This window comes from Danio rerio, chromosome 13, assembly GCF_049306965.1.
Source record: "Danio rerio strain Tuebingen ecotype United States chromosome 13, GRCz12tu, whole genome shotgun sequence".
Lineage (NCBI taxonomy): Eukaryota > Metazoa > Chordata > Actinopteri > Cypriniformes > Danionidae > Danio > Danio rerio.
In genome coordinates, this window is record NC_133188.1 from 55,417,342 (window position 1) to 55,435,990 (window position 18,649).

Consider the following 18,649-nt stretch of genomic DNA (forward strand, 5'->3'; position numbering starts at 1 on the left):
AAGGTCTTATAAAAATGACATGCGTCCATACTGACCTTCAAGATGTCTTACATTCACTTATTACTTCTATAATGATTTGCATGCATTTGCCTAGTCAGTCGCCCCCAATTTTGAACATGGACATTAAAATGACAAGCTCAACTTAAACACCAATCTGCAACGCTTTGGTGCACAGATTTCAGCTTGGTCTCATTTAAGAGACTGTAGCTGAAGGGTAAAAAGTTACACAAAGTTATTAGTTTTCAACTGAGATTAGCAATACATTAAAGAGCACCTATAATGCCAAAATCACTTCAAATGAGGGGTTTGAACAGTGGTGTGGCAGCAGTGTGCGAGTATATCCAGCCTCTAATGGTAAACATTAATTAATTCTACACCTTGAATGACAGTCTACCTTTGTACAGGTCATCAGAGGGGGAAAGCTCCGCCCACTAGTGCCCACATCTCCATCTCATTAGCATAAACAGCAGCCCTGAGTGAGAAGCAGCCGTCTGTCCATTAGCCATTAGAGTGTTTGAGCTGCTGAAGATGATGTCAGCATAGACTAAGAGGATTATAGAAGTGGAGTTTTAGATGAACAGCGACAGGAGTGACATAGATTAACTCTGAACACACACCTGACCAGCACTGACAACACACACAGTGCTGTTTTACATCTGCCGCTATGGTCACGCACAGCTGTCTAGAGCTCCGCCCTCTTCTGAAAAAGAGTACAATCTCGGTTGCATTTAAAGTAGGGATGCTCATTTTGGTTAATTTTGCTAACCGACAACCGCCGCTCATTAATCGGTTATTAACGGTTAACTGGTCAGATTACTATTAATTTTATATTAAACAAATTGACGTGTCTATTTTGTGTCTGACACATTAAATATTGCATAAAATACAGATTTATTTTTATATGCTAGCATGTTAATAATAGAACAATACAACAGAGCATTTTCACGCACCTGCAGTGTTTAGCACAGAAGAACAGAATAAACTAAATAAAATAACTAAAATAAATAGGACTGCCCTAAATTATTTTCACTTAAATAATTAATTTATATTACAAATCGAAAACACAGGCTGATTATTTTTAATAACCGGCATAGGCTGTTTTTTTTTCCAATCATATTTTTGTCTTCCGTCAAATAAAATAGCAGACTTCCTCAAATCGCTCGCTCCACGGAAAATATGCATTTATTTAATGCCCCGCTTGTATTATTATAATCACAAAACCTTTTTACATTTTTAATAGAAATCATTATTTTAAAGATCATGTCTTGCTATGGTTTCCTTTCTCTCCATCGCGGTTCAAGTGCGCGCGCTGCGTGATGAAAAGACAACAACGCGCGCATGTGTTAACTTTTTGTAAACAGTTTTGTTGTTTAAATATGATATTGCATTAATGTGCATACATGCTTTATAAGCTGTAAAATAAAAGGTAAAGCCTATTTGTTGCGTTTATGACGCAGATCCAGGTCAACATCAGCGCTGGTTTGGCATCAACATGTCTGTTTCAAGCAATATTCTTCTTCTATTTTGCTTCTTTGGCAAATGTGTCAGTAGCCACGGGTTTTACGTTATCGTCCCGCAAAGTTAAGTATGTCTTGCAGTAAAACAAGTGGCCGACCACAGTTAACGTGCTTTTTTTCATTCCAAAAATGCGAGGCGCACCTCACTGCCTTTATGTTGACAAGGAAAAAAGAAGAGAAGAGGCGCGCTCCTCTTATGAAACGACTGAATCAGCTGGGTATCGATTGTGCAAAAGTGTTGCTGTATATGTTGATAAAATTGTAATATTTAATGCTATTGTGATATTCAAGATTTTTACATTCATACAGCTCTGGATAACTTAAAACAGCGATTAGACCTTTAGAGCGGCAATAATGCGTCCTGAAGTAAAGCGAAACGGCTATAAACTCCAGCAAGATAGATTGATTATATGCAGAGTCATACTTTATCTATAAATAAAGTATAACTATAGAAACTGTGTTCATCTTAACTGAAAGCTTCTGCGTGTTTGCTGGCCTCACGCATCGCGCACCTGTCAGTCAGTCAGTCAGTCAGCACGTTACCCCAAAGGATTAAACAATAGCGTACAGCACTATGCGGTTACAAAAAAGTTTGCGCTGTAATAATCCACTTACCTTTTAATATGTTTTGATGCGATTATAATCCGCTATTGAAAACAACAACAACAGTAACTGAATGTTTTGAATGTGAATGTAGCCGTGGCGGGATGCATTTTGTTGTAGCGGAAACCAAGCTCTTTAAAAGTTCTCTCTAGTTGTCTTGACAACACAAACTGCTGCTCTGGGATGAGCCGCGTGCAAAAGATGCCCCTCTTAACGCAAAGGCGCATTCAATCTGCCCCTTATGCAGCCAAACTAAAAATATATAAAATAATAATTTTAATCGTTTAACTGATAGCATTAATCGGTTACAAACGCACCCTTTCGGTTAACGGTTAATCGATTATTTTGAGCATGCCTAATTTGAGGCGACAGTCGTAGGCACCAATAGCATATTGGTAATGTGAGCTGATGTGCTCAAGGCGACCCGAGTTCGATTCCCAGGTCAAGGTCCTTTACCAATGCTTTCCCTCTCTCTGCTCCCAATGCTTTCCTGTCTGAAATCTCTACTGTCCTATCATAATAAAGGTGAAAAAACCCTAAAAATAATTACTTATTTTTAATAAGTATCCGTCTCATCCGTCTTTCGGATGAGACGTTAAACCGAGGTCCCGACTCTCTGTGGTCGTTAAAAATCCCAGGATCTCCTTCGAAAAAGAGTAGGGGTTTAACCCCGGCATCCTGGCCAAATCTGCCCACTGGCCTCTGTCCATCATGGCCTCCTAACCCTCCCCATATCATGATTGGCATATCATCACTCTGTCTCCTCTCCACCAATCAGCTGGTGTGTGGTGTGCGGTCTGGCGCAAAATGGCTGCCGTCGCGTCATCCAGGTGGATGCTGCACACTGGTGGTGGATGAGGAGATCCCCCCCATTGTGTAAAGCGCTTTGAGTGCCCAGAAAAGCGCTATATAAAATGTAACTAATTATTATAAAAAAAAAATTAAATTAGAATTAAAATAAAATCCGACAGTCACCAAAACACCACAACTAGGATTAAAGCTTGAACGAGTCAGATTCAGAGAGCTGGAGAACATCATCTGTGTGCTATCCTCAGCTCAAACTTCACTGCACACTCTAGACACAGCAGAGATTTATATTACATCTTGTAAAAAGGGGGCATAAAAGATCCTCTTTAAAGAGACAACCATTAATAATATCTAACAAAGACATAATACACTGCACAAAAACTTCCCCACACACACAAACAAAAAAGCTTAAATATATGCACAAAAGCATTGAAGATTGCCAATCATTTAAGTAGAGCATGTGATTTTCATGTCTATGTTTAAAAAGAAAGACAAGGTTAAAGGTGCAGGAGGTGATCTGCCTAAATGCTGTCTGTTAGTAATAACTTTGAAAGCACAGTCCCTCCCCTGCCATCAATAAGCCACACCCCCTGAAAACACAAACGCGCACCTTTAAGGTGACAGCAGATAACCTACTGTCACCTTATGCCATTTAGAAAGCTTTACAGTACTTTGCGGGGCTCGAAAACACAACCAATTTGGTCGCATATGCGGCAGAAATTTTATCTATGCGACCTCAAAATATATTTGGGAGCATTTGTGCAAATTGTTGTGTGCTACCAGTTTTTACTGCAAAATGTTCAGCACATGCGCAGATTCGGGAGACATTCACGCAGAATGCATCTCTGTCTGCATGCATGTCTGAATGTCCCGGGACGTATTTCGCAGTCTCCAGAAACGTCCACGGGACTACGTTTTCAGATTGAGCCTGGGTTCAAATGAGCTGGTTGTTCACTGTACGTGGAACCAGCATCAGGAGCAGTGCACATGAATGGTTTTGTGCATATATGCGGCAACTTGTTTTCACTAGCATTGTTTCGATTGCACCGTTGCACATAAAGAATTACAAACTTGCGCGTGCAAGAAGCCAAATGTGAAAACCCCGAACATCTTTATTCTGGGCTCATCACTCTGAATTAATACACTTACGTCAAAGCTTTCACTGGGGCACTTTTTTTTTTTGTTGCACCATCCCATGCTGCCTCCAGCAAGATGCCACCCTGGGCGATCGCCCATACTGCCCATGGCTAAATCCGCCACTGATGTCGGATCTGTCTGAATGCGTGTGCAGATGTACAAATCCACATCTGCTGACAGACAGTTTAGGCTACTTATCAGAATTATGGGAGATATCGGCCTGACAATATTTAATTAAATAAACATGTTTTAGTTTTATGCCTCACCCAGAATATAAGAACACATATAAACACATTCAGATCAGTTACTTTAATCAGTACTGTTGGACTGTGAAGAGGCTTTCAACCAGCACCAATAACACACATTTCTGAAGACCATCACCTACTGCAGCTTCAACTTAAATGAGACATTTATCATATATCTGCACAGGGGCGGACTGGGACTAAAAATCAGCCCTGGCATTGTAGCCACACCAGCCCACATTACCACACCGACACAGCCCCACCCAAGGACACCCACATTCACTACTTAAATTTCTGTACAGATGGTAAAATTATATAAGCAATACCTATTTAAGAGATATTTAAACATTTAATGTATGTGACTGAAACAAAAACAACCCATTTATATATGCAATCATGTCATTCATTTTCTTTTCAGCTTAGTCCCTTTATTAATCTGGGAATCGCCAACTTATCCTGCATATGTTTTATACAGTGGATGCCCTCAATGCTGCTACCCATTACTGGGTTACCCAATTCCCAATTGGCCTACCCAATTCACCTATAGCATGTGTTTGGACTTGTGGAAGAAAATAGAAGGAAACCCACACGAATATTCAAACTCCACTCAGAAACACCAACTGTCCCAGATGAGGCTCAAACCAGCAACTTTCTTGCTGTGAGGCGACAGCACCACCTTCTGCGCCACTGCACTGCCCCCTTTCGAGACTAGTTCAGTTAATTTTATGTAATTGGCAATGTCTGACTTGACTGCCTTTCCCTTTTTATGGTCCATCTCTGACAATTAGCGTGTGTTGCACTCACTGTTTGTTTGACATTCTTGCCAAATTTTGATTATGTCTGCGTAACCTCAAATTGGGTCGGTCCATCTCGAAACCAGCCGGTTGTTGCTGATTGGGGCAATGCTTAACATTTACTATTATTCTTACTATTATCACCATCATAATCATAATATTCACATCTCGCACAAGATAAAAGATGGCTACATTTAAAAAACAATACAGAAAAAAAAAATAAAAATAGCTGACCGGCCCACATTTAAAAAATGGTCCGGCCCTTCTGGCATTTGCCAGGTGGACCCCTGTATCTGCAAACAGACTGACTAAAGGAGAATGAAATCAAGTCATGATGCTGAATGCCTTGTGGTTTTAAGTGATGGGGGAGCCTGCCATAAAGCGTTGTGTCAGCACAGACAGTAATCTTCTGTAATCTCCAAGCCTTCACCGCTCGGCTGAATGGTATCAGTGAATTCTGCACTGGCACAAAAACGTGGGTGGCAGTTTTTGGAAACTCACCAAACAATCTAATGTGTCCACATCCCGCAAGCATCAAGATCCACATGTGTGGCTTAATCCATCCACTCCACCTGTCTAACTGCATTTGCAGCAGATGTATTATTATCCATGTCTGCTTGTTCACTGATTCCCAGGCTATTCAAAATTAATTTCATAGCTGTCACCGTTCAGAGGAGTTTCTGAGCCTGCTCACTTACAGGAATACTCACTGACACACTTTGAGTGTTTGTTATGCAGCAGCTTTAGTGATGTTCATACTGCACATGTGTGGACCTTCAATGACTGGCTTATAATGTGGATGAATGGTTAGTGGAATGGAAAAATGGATCCATGGACAAATGAATGGAAAACTAGAGCTTGTGGATGATAGACTGGATGAAGTTTTGAAGGACGGATAACAACTGGCTGAAACACAATGGACAGATGGAAAATATTATGGGTGTGGCTGGATAAACTTGACAAAACAATGAATGGATGAAAAATTATACATGAACGTATTCATAAAACTACAGAACAACACTGGATGGATGGATTAAACGATTATATGTAGATGTGTGGATGAAAAAGAAATTGATGGATGGACAGACAAATGAACAAATTAAATCTTGACAGCAAAACAATGGACGGATGAAAATGTATACATGACTGAAACAAAACTAAAGAATTAGATTAGATAAATAAATCATTCATCAATGAATCAACAATGATGGATGGATGGATGGATAAAGAGGATAGATGACTGATAAAGACGGATAGATGCATTGATGATTGAAAAATATTGGATGCATGGATTAAATTTGTATGGATAAACAGACGAAGGTAAGTAAAATTGATGGATGGACAGATATATGGATGAAAACTGTATGGATGGACAGATTAATGGCTCAAAAGTGGATCCAGGACAGACAAATGGATGAAAAGTGGAAGGATGGATGGATGGACAGGTGGATGGATGAAAAGTGGAAGCATGGACGAACAGACTGATAGATGAAAATTGAATGGATGAACAGACGGAAAGACACTGACGGACCGATGGATGGATAAAACTGAACAGATGGATAGACAGATGGAAAAAAAACTGGATGGACAGATGGATGGATAAATACTGAACGGACGGCCAGATGAATGGATGAATACTGAACGGACGGCCAGATGAATGGATGAATACTGAACGGACGGCCAGATGAATGGATGAATACTGAACGGACGGCCAGATGAATGGATGAATACTGAACGGACGGCCAGATGAATGGATGAAAACTGAACGGACGGCCAGATGAATGGATGAAAACTGAATGGGCGGACAGATGAATAGATGAAAACCGAATGGGCGGACAGATGAATAGATGAAAACCGAATGGGCGGACAGATGAATAGATGAATACTGAATGGATGGACAGATGAATGGATGAAAACAGAATAGATGGACAGATGAATGGATAAAACTGAATGGATGAACAGACAAGATGGATGAAAACTGGATGGACGAACAGATGAATGGATGAAAACACAAATGGATGAAAACTAAATGGAAGGACAGATAAATGGATGAAAACTGAATGGGCGGACAGACAGATGAATGGATGAAAACTGAATGGGCGGACAGACAGATGAATGGATGAAAACTGAATGGGCGGACAGACAGATGAATGGATGAAAACTGAATGGGCGGACAGACAGATGAATGGATGAAAACTGAATGGGCGGACAGATGAATGGATGAAAACTGAATGGGCGGACAGATGAATGGATGAAAACTGAATGGGCGGACAGATAAATGGATGAAAACTAAATGGACGGCCAGATGAATGGATGAATACTGAATGGACGGCCAGATGAATGGATGAATACTGAATGGACGGCCAGATGAATGGATGAATACTAAATGGATGGACAGATAAATGGATGAAAACAGAATAGATGGACAGATGAATGGATAAAACTGAATGGATGAACAGACAAGATGGATGAAAACTGGATGGACGAACAGATGAATGGATGAAAACACAAATGGATGAAAACTAAATGGAAGGACAGATAAATGGATGAATGTTGAATGGACGGACAGATGAATGGATGAAAACTGAATGGACGGACAGATGAATGGATGAAAACTGAATAGACGGACAGATGAATGGATGAATACTGAATGGAGGGACAGATGAATGGATGAATACTGAATGGACGGACAGATGAATGGATGAAAACTGAATGGACGGCCAGATGAATGGATGAAAACTGAATGGACGGACAGATGAATGGATGAATACTGAATGGAGGGACAGATGAATGGATGAATACTGAATGGAGGGACAGATGAATGGATGAATACTGAATGGAGGGACAGATGAATGGATGAATACTGAATGGACGGACAGATGAATGGATGAAAACTGAATGGACGGACAGATGAATGGACGAAAACTGAATGGACGGACAGATGAATGGACGAAAACTAAATGGATGGATGGACTGATCAATAAAAACGGGATAGATGGACAGACGGATGGAAATAAATGAATGAAAAATACAGATTGAGTAATACAATAAGCATTTATACATGATGATAAATGGTCTAAAACGTTTAATATAAATACAATACAGATGAAGAGACGGATTAAAAATATACATGGATGTTCTGCAAATTGATTAACGTACAGTCCCAACAAGCACAATGGCAGGTAGAGAAGGGTTCAGAATGATCCGGTGTTCACAGGGATTCACCTCGGTTTACAGTCCGGCTATTGAAATAAAACATTAGAAGAATAAAACAGGAGTAATGTGCGAGAGGGAGTTCTTGCCTGCTTTTCAGAGTTCAGTTTGGAAATGAGAGAGCGGCTCTCGAACTGTGTGGGCTTCTGCTGATGGCCAAAACATGTCACCTACAATATCAGCAGTCCTCTAGGACACAGACAGCACGCGCAGGGATGAGACGCCTCCTCAGGACAGGGAAGAGCTGGAAGAGGCTCAAATCCGTTTTAAATTACCTAAAGACTGCATTTGGCAGGCAATCCAACACACCACATGAATCATCTGAATATTTTAACAGGAGTCGTGAAGCAATATTGTGTAGAATGACCTACTTAACAATTACACAAAGAACAGGCGACTCTTTACTTCTCATTTACTACGTTTAACAGAGACGTTTGTGGAGGAACGAATCAATTGCATGGCTTATGTTCTGACAAATAAACACAGAAACTGAGCAACTACACATGAACGGCACATGTGCAATGAGTTTAGCCAGTGCAACACATGGAATTGAATATCCACGTTTGCAAATGCTGAAAGTTCCGAACATTCCTAGGTTTACATTAGTTTTAAAGCTATTTATTTGTATTATGTGTTGTGCTATGCTTTGTGTTCATCTTGTAAAGCACATGTTGGACAACTTGGTTGTAATACAGAAAGTGTGAAACAGGAAGAAAGAAAATATCAAAATAGCAAAGGAAAGAGTCAAATAAAAATAGCTAAAGACCGAAAGAAAAGGTGTGAAAGAGGGAAAGGGGAGAAATTAGCAAAAGAAAAAGAGTAAAGATCTACAGAGAGCAAAAGAAAGTGAAAGAAGAGCAAGAAATAGTAAAGGAAAAAGCCAAAAGAAAAAGTGAAAGAGCCAAAAGAAAGTAAAAAAACCAAAGGAGAAAGAGCAAAGCAAATGAGAAAGTGAAAAAGCCAGAGAAAGTGAAAGAGCAAAAGAGTGAAAGAGCAAAAGAGAGCGAGCGAATAAACAGCATAAAAAACAGAAGAGCAGAATGCAAAAGAAATAGCAAGAGAAAGACAAAAGAAAAGAGCAAAAGAAAGAAAATAACGCAACAAACTGAAAATGCAAAAGCAAAGAGTGACAGAGCAAGAAATAGAGAAAGATAAAGCCAAAAGAAAAACTCTGAGGTTGAGAAAGTAAAAAAGCAAATAAAAAAATGTGAAAATGAGCAAAAGTGCAAAAAAAGTGAAGAGAAAAAAGCTAGAAATGGTAAAAGAAAAAGCCAAAAGAAAAGAAAAAGGAGAAAGTAAAAGAGCAAAAGGATAAAGTGAAAGAGCAAAAGGAGAAAGTGAAAGAGCAAAAGGAGAAAGTGAAAGAGCGAAAGGAGAAAGTGAAAGAGCGAAAGGAGAAAGTGAAAGAGCAAAAGGAGAAAGTGAAAGAGCAAAAGGAGAAAGTGAAAGAGCAAAAGGAGAAAGTGAAAGAGCAAAAGGAGAAAGTGAAAGAGCAAAAGGAGAAAGTGAAAGAGCAAAAGGAGAAAGTGAAAGAGCAAAAGGAGAAAGTGAAAGAGCAAAAGGAGAAAGTGAAAGAGCAAAAGGGGAAAGTGAAAGAGCGAAAGGGGAAAGTGAAAGAGCAAAAGGAGAAAGTGAAAGAGCAAAAGGAGAAAGTGAAAGAGCAAAAGTAGAAAGTGAAAGAGCAAAAGGAGAAAGTGAAAGAGCAAAAGGAGAAAGTGAAAGAGCAAAAGGAGAAAGTGAAAGAGCAAAAGGGAAAGTGAAAGAGCAAAAGGGGAAAGTGAAAGAGCAAAAGGGGAAAGTGAAAGAGCAAAAGGAGAAAGTGAAAGAGCAAAAGGAGAAAGTGAAAGAGCAAAAGGGAAAGTGAAAGAGCAAAAGGGGAAAGTGAAAGAGCAAAAGGAGAAAGTGAAAGAGCAAAAGGAGAAAGTGAAAGTGCAAAAGGGGAAAGTGAAAGAGCAAAAGGGAAAGTGAAAGAGCAAAAGGGGAAAGTGAAAGAGCAAAAGGAGAAAGTGAAAGTGCAAAAGGGGAAAGTGAAAGAGCAAAAGGGAAAGTGAAAGAGCAAAAGGGGAAAGTGAAAGAGCAAAAGGGAAAGTGAAAGAGCAAAAGGGAAAGTGAAAGAGCAAAAGGGGAAAGTGAAAGAGCAAAAGGAGAAAGTGAAAGTGCAAAAGGGGAAAGTGAAAGAGCAAAAGGGGAAAGTGAAAGAGCAAAAGGGAAAGTGAAAGAGCAAAAGGGGAAAGTGAAAGAGCAAAAGGGGAAAGTGAAAGAGCAAAAGGGGAAAGTGAAAGAGCAAAAGGAGAAAGTGAAAGTGCAAAAGGGGAAAGTGAAAGTGCAAAAGGGAAAGTGAAAGAGCAAAAGGGGAAAGTGAAAGAGCAAAAGGAGAAAGTGAAAGAGCAAAAGGAGAAAGTGAAAGAGCAAAAGGGGAAAGTGAAAGAGCAAAAGGAGAAAGTGAAAGAGCAAAAGGAGAAAGTGAAAGAGCAAAAGGAGAAAGTGAAAGTGCAAAAGGGGAAAGTGAAAGAGCAAAAGGGGAAAGTGAAAGAGCAAAAGGGAAAGTGAAAGAGCAAAAGGGGAAAGTGAAAGTGCAAAAAATGTTGAAAGAAACAGCAAAATGGAAAGTGAAAGAGCAAAAGGAGAAAGTGAAAGAGCAAAAGGAGAAAGTGAAAGAGCAAAAGGAGAAAGTGAAAGTGCAAAAGGGGAAAGTGAAAGAGCAAAAGGAGAAAGTGAAAGAGCAAAAGGAGAAAGTAAAAGAGCAAAAGGGGAAAGTGAAAGAGCAAAAGGAGAAAGTAAAAGAGCAAAAGGAGAAAAGTGAAAGGGCAAAAGGGGAAAGTGAAAGAGCAAAAGGAGAAAGTGAAAGTGCAAAAAATGTTGAAAGAAACAGCAAAATGGAAAGTGAAAGAATGAGCAGGAGTGCATGAAGAGTAAGAGCACGAGCAAACGTACGGAATAAAAAAAAAGCAAAAAGCAAAAAAGAGTGAGAGCAAGAGCAAGAAATGGTGAAAGAATCCGCAAAAAGTGACAGAGCAAAAGTGAAAGAGCAAAAGTGAAAGAGCAAAAGTGCAAAAAAAGGAGTGAAAGAGCAAAAGCAAACAAACGAACTAAAGAAAAAAAAGAAAAAGAGTGAAAGAGCAAAAAAGTGAAAGAGCAAGAGCGAACAAACAGAATTAAAAAACAAAAGAGCAACAAAAAAAAGTAATGTACAAAAGCAAGTTCTGAATAAACTCTGCACTGACGATGCTGTAATCGAGAATCAACTAAAACCTCTCAATTGAAGCAGACGTGAAGGTGAAACCATGAATCCCCTCATGATGCTCTACACATACACTAAACAATAACCACCTCAATGCATCTGTGAACATGCTGGGCGGAGCGAGTTTGGCATCTGACAGCTCATTTCTACATCCACAAGATGGTGTGCAATTGAGGTCAAGTGATGAGTGGGAATATTTCCTGCTTATTAATTCAGCAATAACAGCCTGCCTTATGTCAGTAAGCGCTCCTATGAGGAATCAACAGAGTAAAGGCGAGCGGACAGTTCTGCAAACACACAAGTCTGAGCTGGATAGATGGATGGATGAATGAATGAAAAATTAAAAGATGGAAGGACAGAAAGATGGACCAATGAATGAAAAATAGAAAGATGGATGAAAAGTTAAAAGATGCATAGACGGATGAATGAAAAAGCGCAAGATGGAAGGTCAGACGGATGGTTGGAAAATTGAAAGATACAATGACGGGTGGATGAACAATTCAAAGGTGGATGGACAGATGGATGAAAAATTGAAAGATGGATTGGATAACTGAACTAAGTGGAAAAAAACAATGGATAGACAAATGGATGATTGGATGGAGGAAAACTAGAAAATGGATGGATGGAAAATGAAAACTTTGGATGAATGAATGAATAGATTAAGTTGATGGATGAATAGATATATGAATAAAAACAGGATCCAAATGGATGGCTGAACAACGAGAAAAACGATGAATGGATTCATGAATTGATGGATGAAAACTGGATAAAAAACAGATGACAGATAGATGAATGAATGAATGAACGGATGGATGAAAGCTGGATACAAAAACAATGGATGGAAATAAAATTGGATATGAAAACGATGGATGCATGGATGAAAACTGGATAGGCAAACAATGAATGGATGAAAACTGGATAGAAAAAATATGGATGAATGAAAATTGGATAGGAAAATATGAATGGATGAAAAATGGATAAAAAACAGATGACAAATTGATGTTTGAATAAATGGATGGATGAAAACTGGTTACAAAATGATGGATGAATGGATGAAAACTGGATTGATAAAATGATGGATGAATGGATGAAAACTGGATACAAAAAATGCATGGAAATAAAATTGGATAGGCAAACAATGGATGGATGAAAACTAGATGGGAAAATGTGGATTATTGAAATCTGGATAGATAAAATGATGCTGCTATTGCACTGCTGGTTAGACCTAAACTGCATTTCGTTGCATTGTACTTGTACATGTGTAATGACAATAAAGTTTAATCTTATCTAATCTGATCTTATGGATGGATGGATGGATGAAAACTGGATAGGAAAAAGATGGATGGGTGAAAACTTGATAGAAAAAAATGTGGAGAAAAAAATAGACAGGAGAGCGATGAATGGATGAAAACTGGATAGGAAAATGATGGATAAAAATAGATAGAAAATATGTGGATGGATGAAAACTAGATAGGAAAACGATAGATGGATGAAAACTGGACAGGAAAAATGTGGATGAATGAAAACTGGATAGGAAAACTAAGAATGGATCAAAGCTGAACAGAAATTTGATTGGATGAAAAAAGACGGATGGATGGAGAAAAATGGACAGAAAATTACAATTAATCAATAACAATAACACCTAATATGTTGTGTGACTATTGAATGAATGAATGAACGAACGAATGCCTATTGGTTGTTGCCTTAAAAGAAAATTGCCATTAAATGCTTTAGGCCTAACCTAAAACCATTAAAGCTCGAGGTGATGATTGTTGATAAATCAAATGGTGCCGATTACTTTTCTTTTTTTTTTTTTTTACTTCTATGAATGTTCATGCCTAAAGAGCAGTTTATTTTTGCACGCACGCACACACACACACACACACACACACACACACACACACACACACACACACACGCACACGCACACGCACGATGACCAAACAAAAAGCAATTACTATCAAGGGTTTTCTCAAAGAATTCAGGCCTGGCATGTTTCCGTGTGCTTGTTTTGGCAGATTATGGTTAACCAACCGGCAAATCACCACACAGGGAAAATTACTTCTCTTTTTTTTCCACTCTGCTGGAGCAAATGAGCTAAATAAACAAGACGCATTAATCAGCAGGACAAGCACTAACAGCACATCACTGTGATCAGGAACTGCGCTCTCAAATGAAAGTCCACAGCAGTGAAATCCTGAACAGAAAGAAGTCATTATTCAGCTGGTGGCATGATCTGCTTTAGGGAAGCACGGTATTATAAAAATAACAAAGTCGAGTGAGTAAATGAGAACTATGCTTGGCTATATTTGTGCAACGCACTGAAGAATCCCTCAGCATGGTTGCTATGGTAACTGCTCTCATTTTAAAAAGTTTGAGGACAAAAAAAAGTTTATACATTTATAGAAACGGGGACTCAGAATGGGTTAGATCAACTTTATATAAACTAAAAAAAAAACAAGCATGCAAATAAACCAAGCCTCGTTATTATTTACTACACTGCTCATAATGACGGCTAAGCTTCTAAATCTCTCATACTTCATAGAGTTTGGTGGTATTACAAGCGGCAACATCCCGCTCTCCCTCCTGAAGCTAATATGGAAGTTACTGAAACTGCAATTCAGCAAATTTCCACTAGGCCTGGCTCCATAGTAGAGCACATTTCTCTTGACCCCTATGTTAAATGGGCAACTTCACAGCAGAAAAAAAAGTTGTTTAGCCTGATACAAAAAGATTTTGGTGTATACAGCTAATATTAAACTTCATGGCAACTGTGAGTGGGTGAGTGTGTTTATAACTCATGCGAAGGCCCACCCGGAATCTGCACGCGCACATTCAGATGATCGGGTCAGAATTTGGCCTGAACATCATGAAAGCATGGATCATCCTGCCTTGTATCAGTGGTTCAGGCTGGTGGTGGTGGTGTAATGGTGTGGGGGAGATTTTCTTTGGGTCCATTAGTACCAACTGAGCATCAACGCCACAGCCTACCTGAGTATTGCTGCTGACCATGTCCATCCCTTTATGAGCACAGTGTCTCCATCTTCTGATGGCTACTTCCAGCAGGATAACGCAGCATGTCATAAAGCTCAATCATCTCAGACTGGTTTCTTGAACATGACGATGAGTTCACTGTGCTCAAATGGCCTCCACAGTCACCAGAGCTCAATACAATAGAGCAGCTTTGGGATGAGATGGAACAAGATTGGCATCATGGATGTGCAGCCGACAAATCTGCAGCAACTGTGTGATGCTATCATGACAATATGGAGCAAAATCTCTGAGGAATATTTCCAGTACCTGCTTGAATCTCCAAGGATTAAGACAGTTCTGAAGGCAAAAGGTGGTCCAATCCGGTACTAGTAAGGTGTACCTAATAAAGTGGCCAGTGAGTGTACATCACAGCAAAACACAATATCGCAATGTCTAATTTTTCCAATATCGAGCAGCTCTAGCAGCTACTTTAACAACATAGAATAAGTAGGCGAATTGAGATGCAGCATCAATCCTCAAACAAGGATGATTTTCAGAAACATTACAACATCGAGATTCAGCAGGTCAATTTTTGATGAAACCTCTTGCATCATGAATCCCTCCAAGCTAGCAACACTAATAACAATAAATCATCCTTTCTAATCCCACAGAGTGCCTTCGTGTGAGTTTAAACTTTAATATGTCTCTTTATCCACTCAGAATGATTGAAGGCTGGGTCTGAACTCGTCTTTTAGTAGTAAACCCCTCTGGTTAATTTAAGACTTGCGTATAAGGGTCAAACTAATATCAGCACGGCTGAGCCTGTAGAAAATTATGGGTTAATAACACAGAAACGCTTCACTCCATGTCCAACACCACTTAATAAGGGTCTAATCCGTGACTTCAGTGATTTGAGACGTTCCCACATGTGTGTGTTAGCATGTGAACAAGTGTGTGTTCATGTCTTTGTGTGTTACACTGCACACAAGTAGCTTTTAACATTTCATTTCGCATTAATCCCCCTTATCTTTGCGCATGTGAAATCCCACGCCGAGACCGCAGGCAGTATTTGTGAAGCTCATATTCGGCCTGTGGGGAAACTGCGGCTTTCTCTTGCTCTTTTCCCTTTCATTTAGCATCTGTAGCATGATAATGTTCATGATATCAATGGGAAAAATGATAAAGCATGACAAAAATCAGTTAACTGAAGCAGAAGTGGTTAAATTAATTAAGCCAACGAGTGCAATATTGAATTTTCAAAGCAAACTCATATGAAGACGAAACTACTCTTGACATTACGCATTTCACAGTGGCTGGTCGTCTACGCTCAGCATTTACATTCATGCATTTGACAAATGGTTTTACCCAAAAGGAGAAACAATATATGTAATATTCAAATAATGCAGAATAATGTCGAATTACACAGTTGATTAAATGCTGTGGGACAATTGCACAATAATTCAAAATAGCAGAAATGTAATTTATTCTATTGAATAAAAAACATGTCATAAATGAAGAGTTTAGATGCAAAAACCTCTAAAACTCTTGTGTGTTGGCTCAGTTATTTTACATTTATAGTGACGGACAAGTTTTTGTTATTGCCTTTTAAGTGACATAACTGAACATAAACATAGATAATCAGGAAAAATTCCCATTTTAGGAGAAAACTTCAGACGGCATTTAGAGGTTTTTGCATCTGAACTCTTCATTTTCTTCACTCTTCGTTATTTTGTAAGACACTAGTTTCCACTCAAAGTGCAATTTAAAGGCTTAAATAATTAGGTTAACTAGACAACTTAAATTTAAGCATGCAATACACACAGTTTTGCTTTTTTATGTAGCCAATAAAGATAAATAAATAAATAATAATAAATAAATAAAATAAAATGATAAATATAATTTTTAAAATTTAGAAAAAAAAAGAAAAAAAAAAATATATATATATATATAAATATAAATTAAGTCATATCTTACTAGTTAAATAATAAAATAAAATGACAAATATAATTTTTTAAATTTAGAAAAAAAAAAAAATATATATATATATATATATATATATATATATATATATATACACATACATATATACATTATATATATATATATATATATATATATATATATATATATATACATATATATATATATACATATATATATATATATACATATACATATACATATATACATATACATATATATATATACATATATATATATACATATATATATATATATATATATATATATATATATATATATATATATATATATATATATATATATATATATATATATATATATATACATATACATACATATATATAGATATAGATGACAGACTACATATATATATATATATATATATATATATATATATATATATATATATATATATATATATATATATATATATATATATATATAAATTAAGCTGAGATTTTTTTGTGATACATTCATTCATTCATTCTCCTTCAGCTTAGTCTCTTATTTATCAGGGGTCACCACAGTGGAATAAATCGTCAACTATTCCAGCATATGTTTTACACAGCAGTTGCCCTTCCAGCTGCAACCATACACACTCATTCGCGAACAAATACACTACAGCCATTGTAGTTGATCAATTCCCCTATAGCGCATGTGTTTAGACTGTGGGGAAAACCGGAGCACCCAGAGGAAACCCACACCAACACTGGGAGAACATGCAAACTCCACACAGAAACGCCAGCTATCCACTGAGCCACCATGCCACCATTATTTGTAAGACAATGAAGTTTTGCATAAGAGTCAAAGATCTCCTCATGCTTAAAACAATAATGAAGCAGTTTTATAATCGCAGATTTATACAAATCATCCAACACAAGAGATGAAGCCAAAGATCCAGCACATTTAAGATTATAATGAAGAACTCGATTAACCTTGAATTATTAATTTCCCCACTCTGGATATCTGATAATAGGTGTATTGTAGGGATAAAGCGTGGCGATTCCGCTGCATGTATTGTGCTCATTCTGTTGTGGTATGTAAATGATGGGCTTAAGAGCAGGATGAGGGATATACGAATGCATTTCTTTGAGAGTCTCTATATTTAGTGCCCAAATAAATGACGCAAGAGGCATTCTGGAGATAAAAGACACCAGTCTCTTTAATCTCATGAGGCTTTAAGTCTGATAATCAGAGGATGAAAGACACACAGTTTCTGCTGTTGCCTGTGTGCATGTCTACAATTTCCTGCAACTTACAGCACAACAAAACAAATGAGGCAATATTTCATTAAGAACTGCGTGACGTTGACTTCAGAAGTGTGTGTAATGAGATTTTAAAAAGATCAATAATATTAATAACAAACTTTATGTTGGATGGTTTGTGTGTGCGAGTGTGCGAGTGTAGTAACAAACTAACAGCACAGCCAACGCAATATGATTCACAAACCATGAGTTTTAGAAGATGATTCTTCTTTTAATAAACCATAAAAGAATCAAAATCAAACCAAAAGAAATGCTGGACTGAACTGGTGATTAAGCATCAAGTTCTTATTAAGTTCGATTGAATCGCACTAAAGTTCATTTCCCCTTTTGGTGCGGTTGGTTTGGGCAGGTGAGAATGCAGCAATCGTACTCAAGTGCGTACCAAAAGCGGACCAAATAAGCGTACTGAGACCAGCTTGAAGTTGTCTCCGTACGCTTTCAAACGAACCCTGGAGGGTTCAGAATATGATCCGTACTAAAACAGGTCCAACCGCAAAAAGTACTGCGCGTTTTGGACTAATTCAGCTGCCGTAGGCCGATGCGCTGTGCATTATGGGATATGGAGGAAAATATTTGTTGACAGCGCTTTACCAACAGAGAGAGAGAGAGAGAGAGAGGGGAAAACATTACCTGATGGATCGTTGGTAATATTTCCGCAAGATGAGCATGTCGCAGTTTAGCTAAATTAATTCACGCCTGCTCCTGAAGTGACGAGCGACGCATTAAACACTGTTTTCCAGCCGCGGCCGCGCTTCATTCTCGTAATGTATAGTTTGTCTAAAGCAGCGATACAATCAGCCAGCGCAGTCGTCCCTCCAGAGTAAAAGGTTTTGTTTACCTGCGGGAGTTCACCGGCATTTTCCCGCACGTGAAT

At 38.3% G+C, this 18,649-nt stretch overlaps 1 protein-coding gene and 1 pseudogene across 1 annotated transcript in view; one reads left to right on the forward strand and one right to left on the reverse strand.

The window, feature by feature from the left end:
• Positions 1-18,649, reverse strand: part of LOC562831 (gamma-aminobutyric acid receptor subunit pi) — a 118,526-nt gene that overhangs the window by 56,593 nt on the left and 43,284 nt on the right. The window lies entirely within an intron of this gene.
• Positions 8,276-11,222, forward strand: LOC137487457 (uncharacterized; annotated as a pseudogene).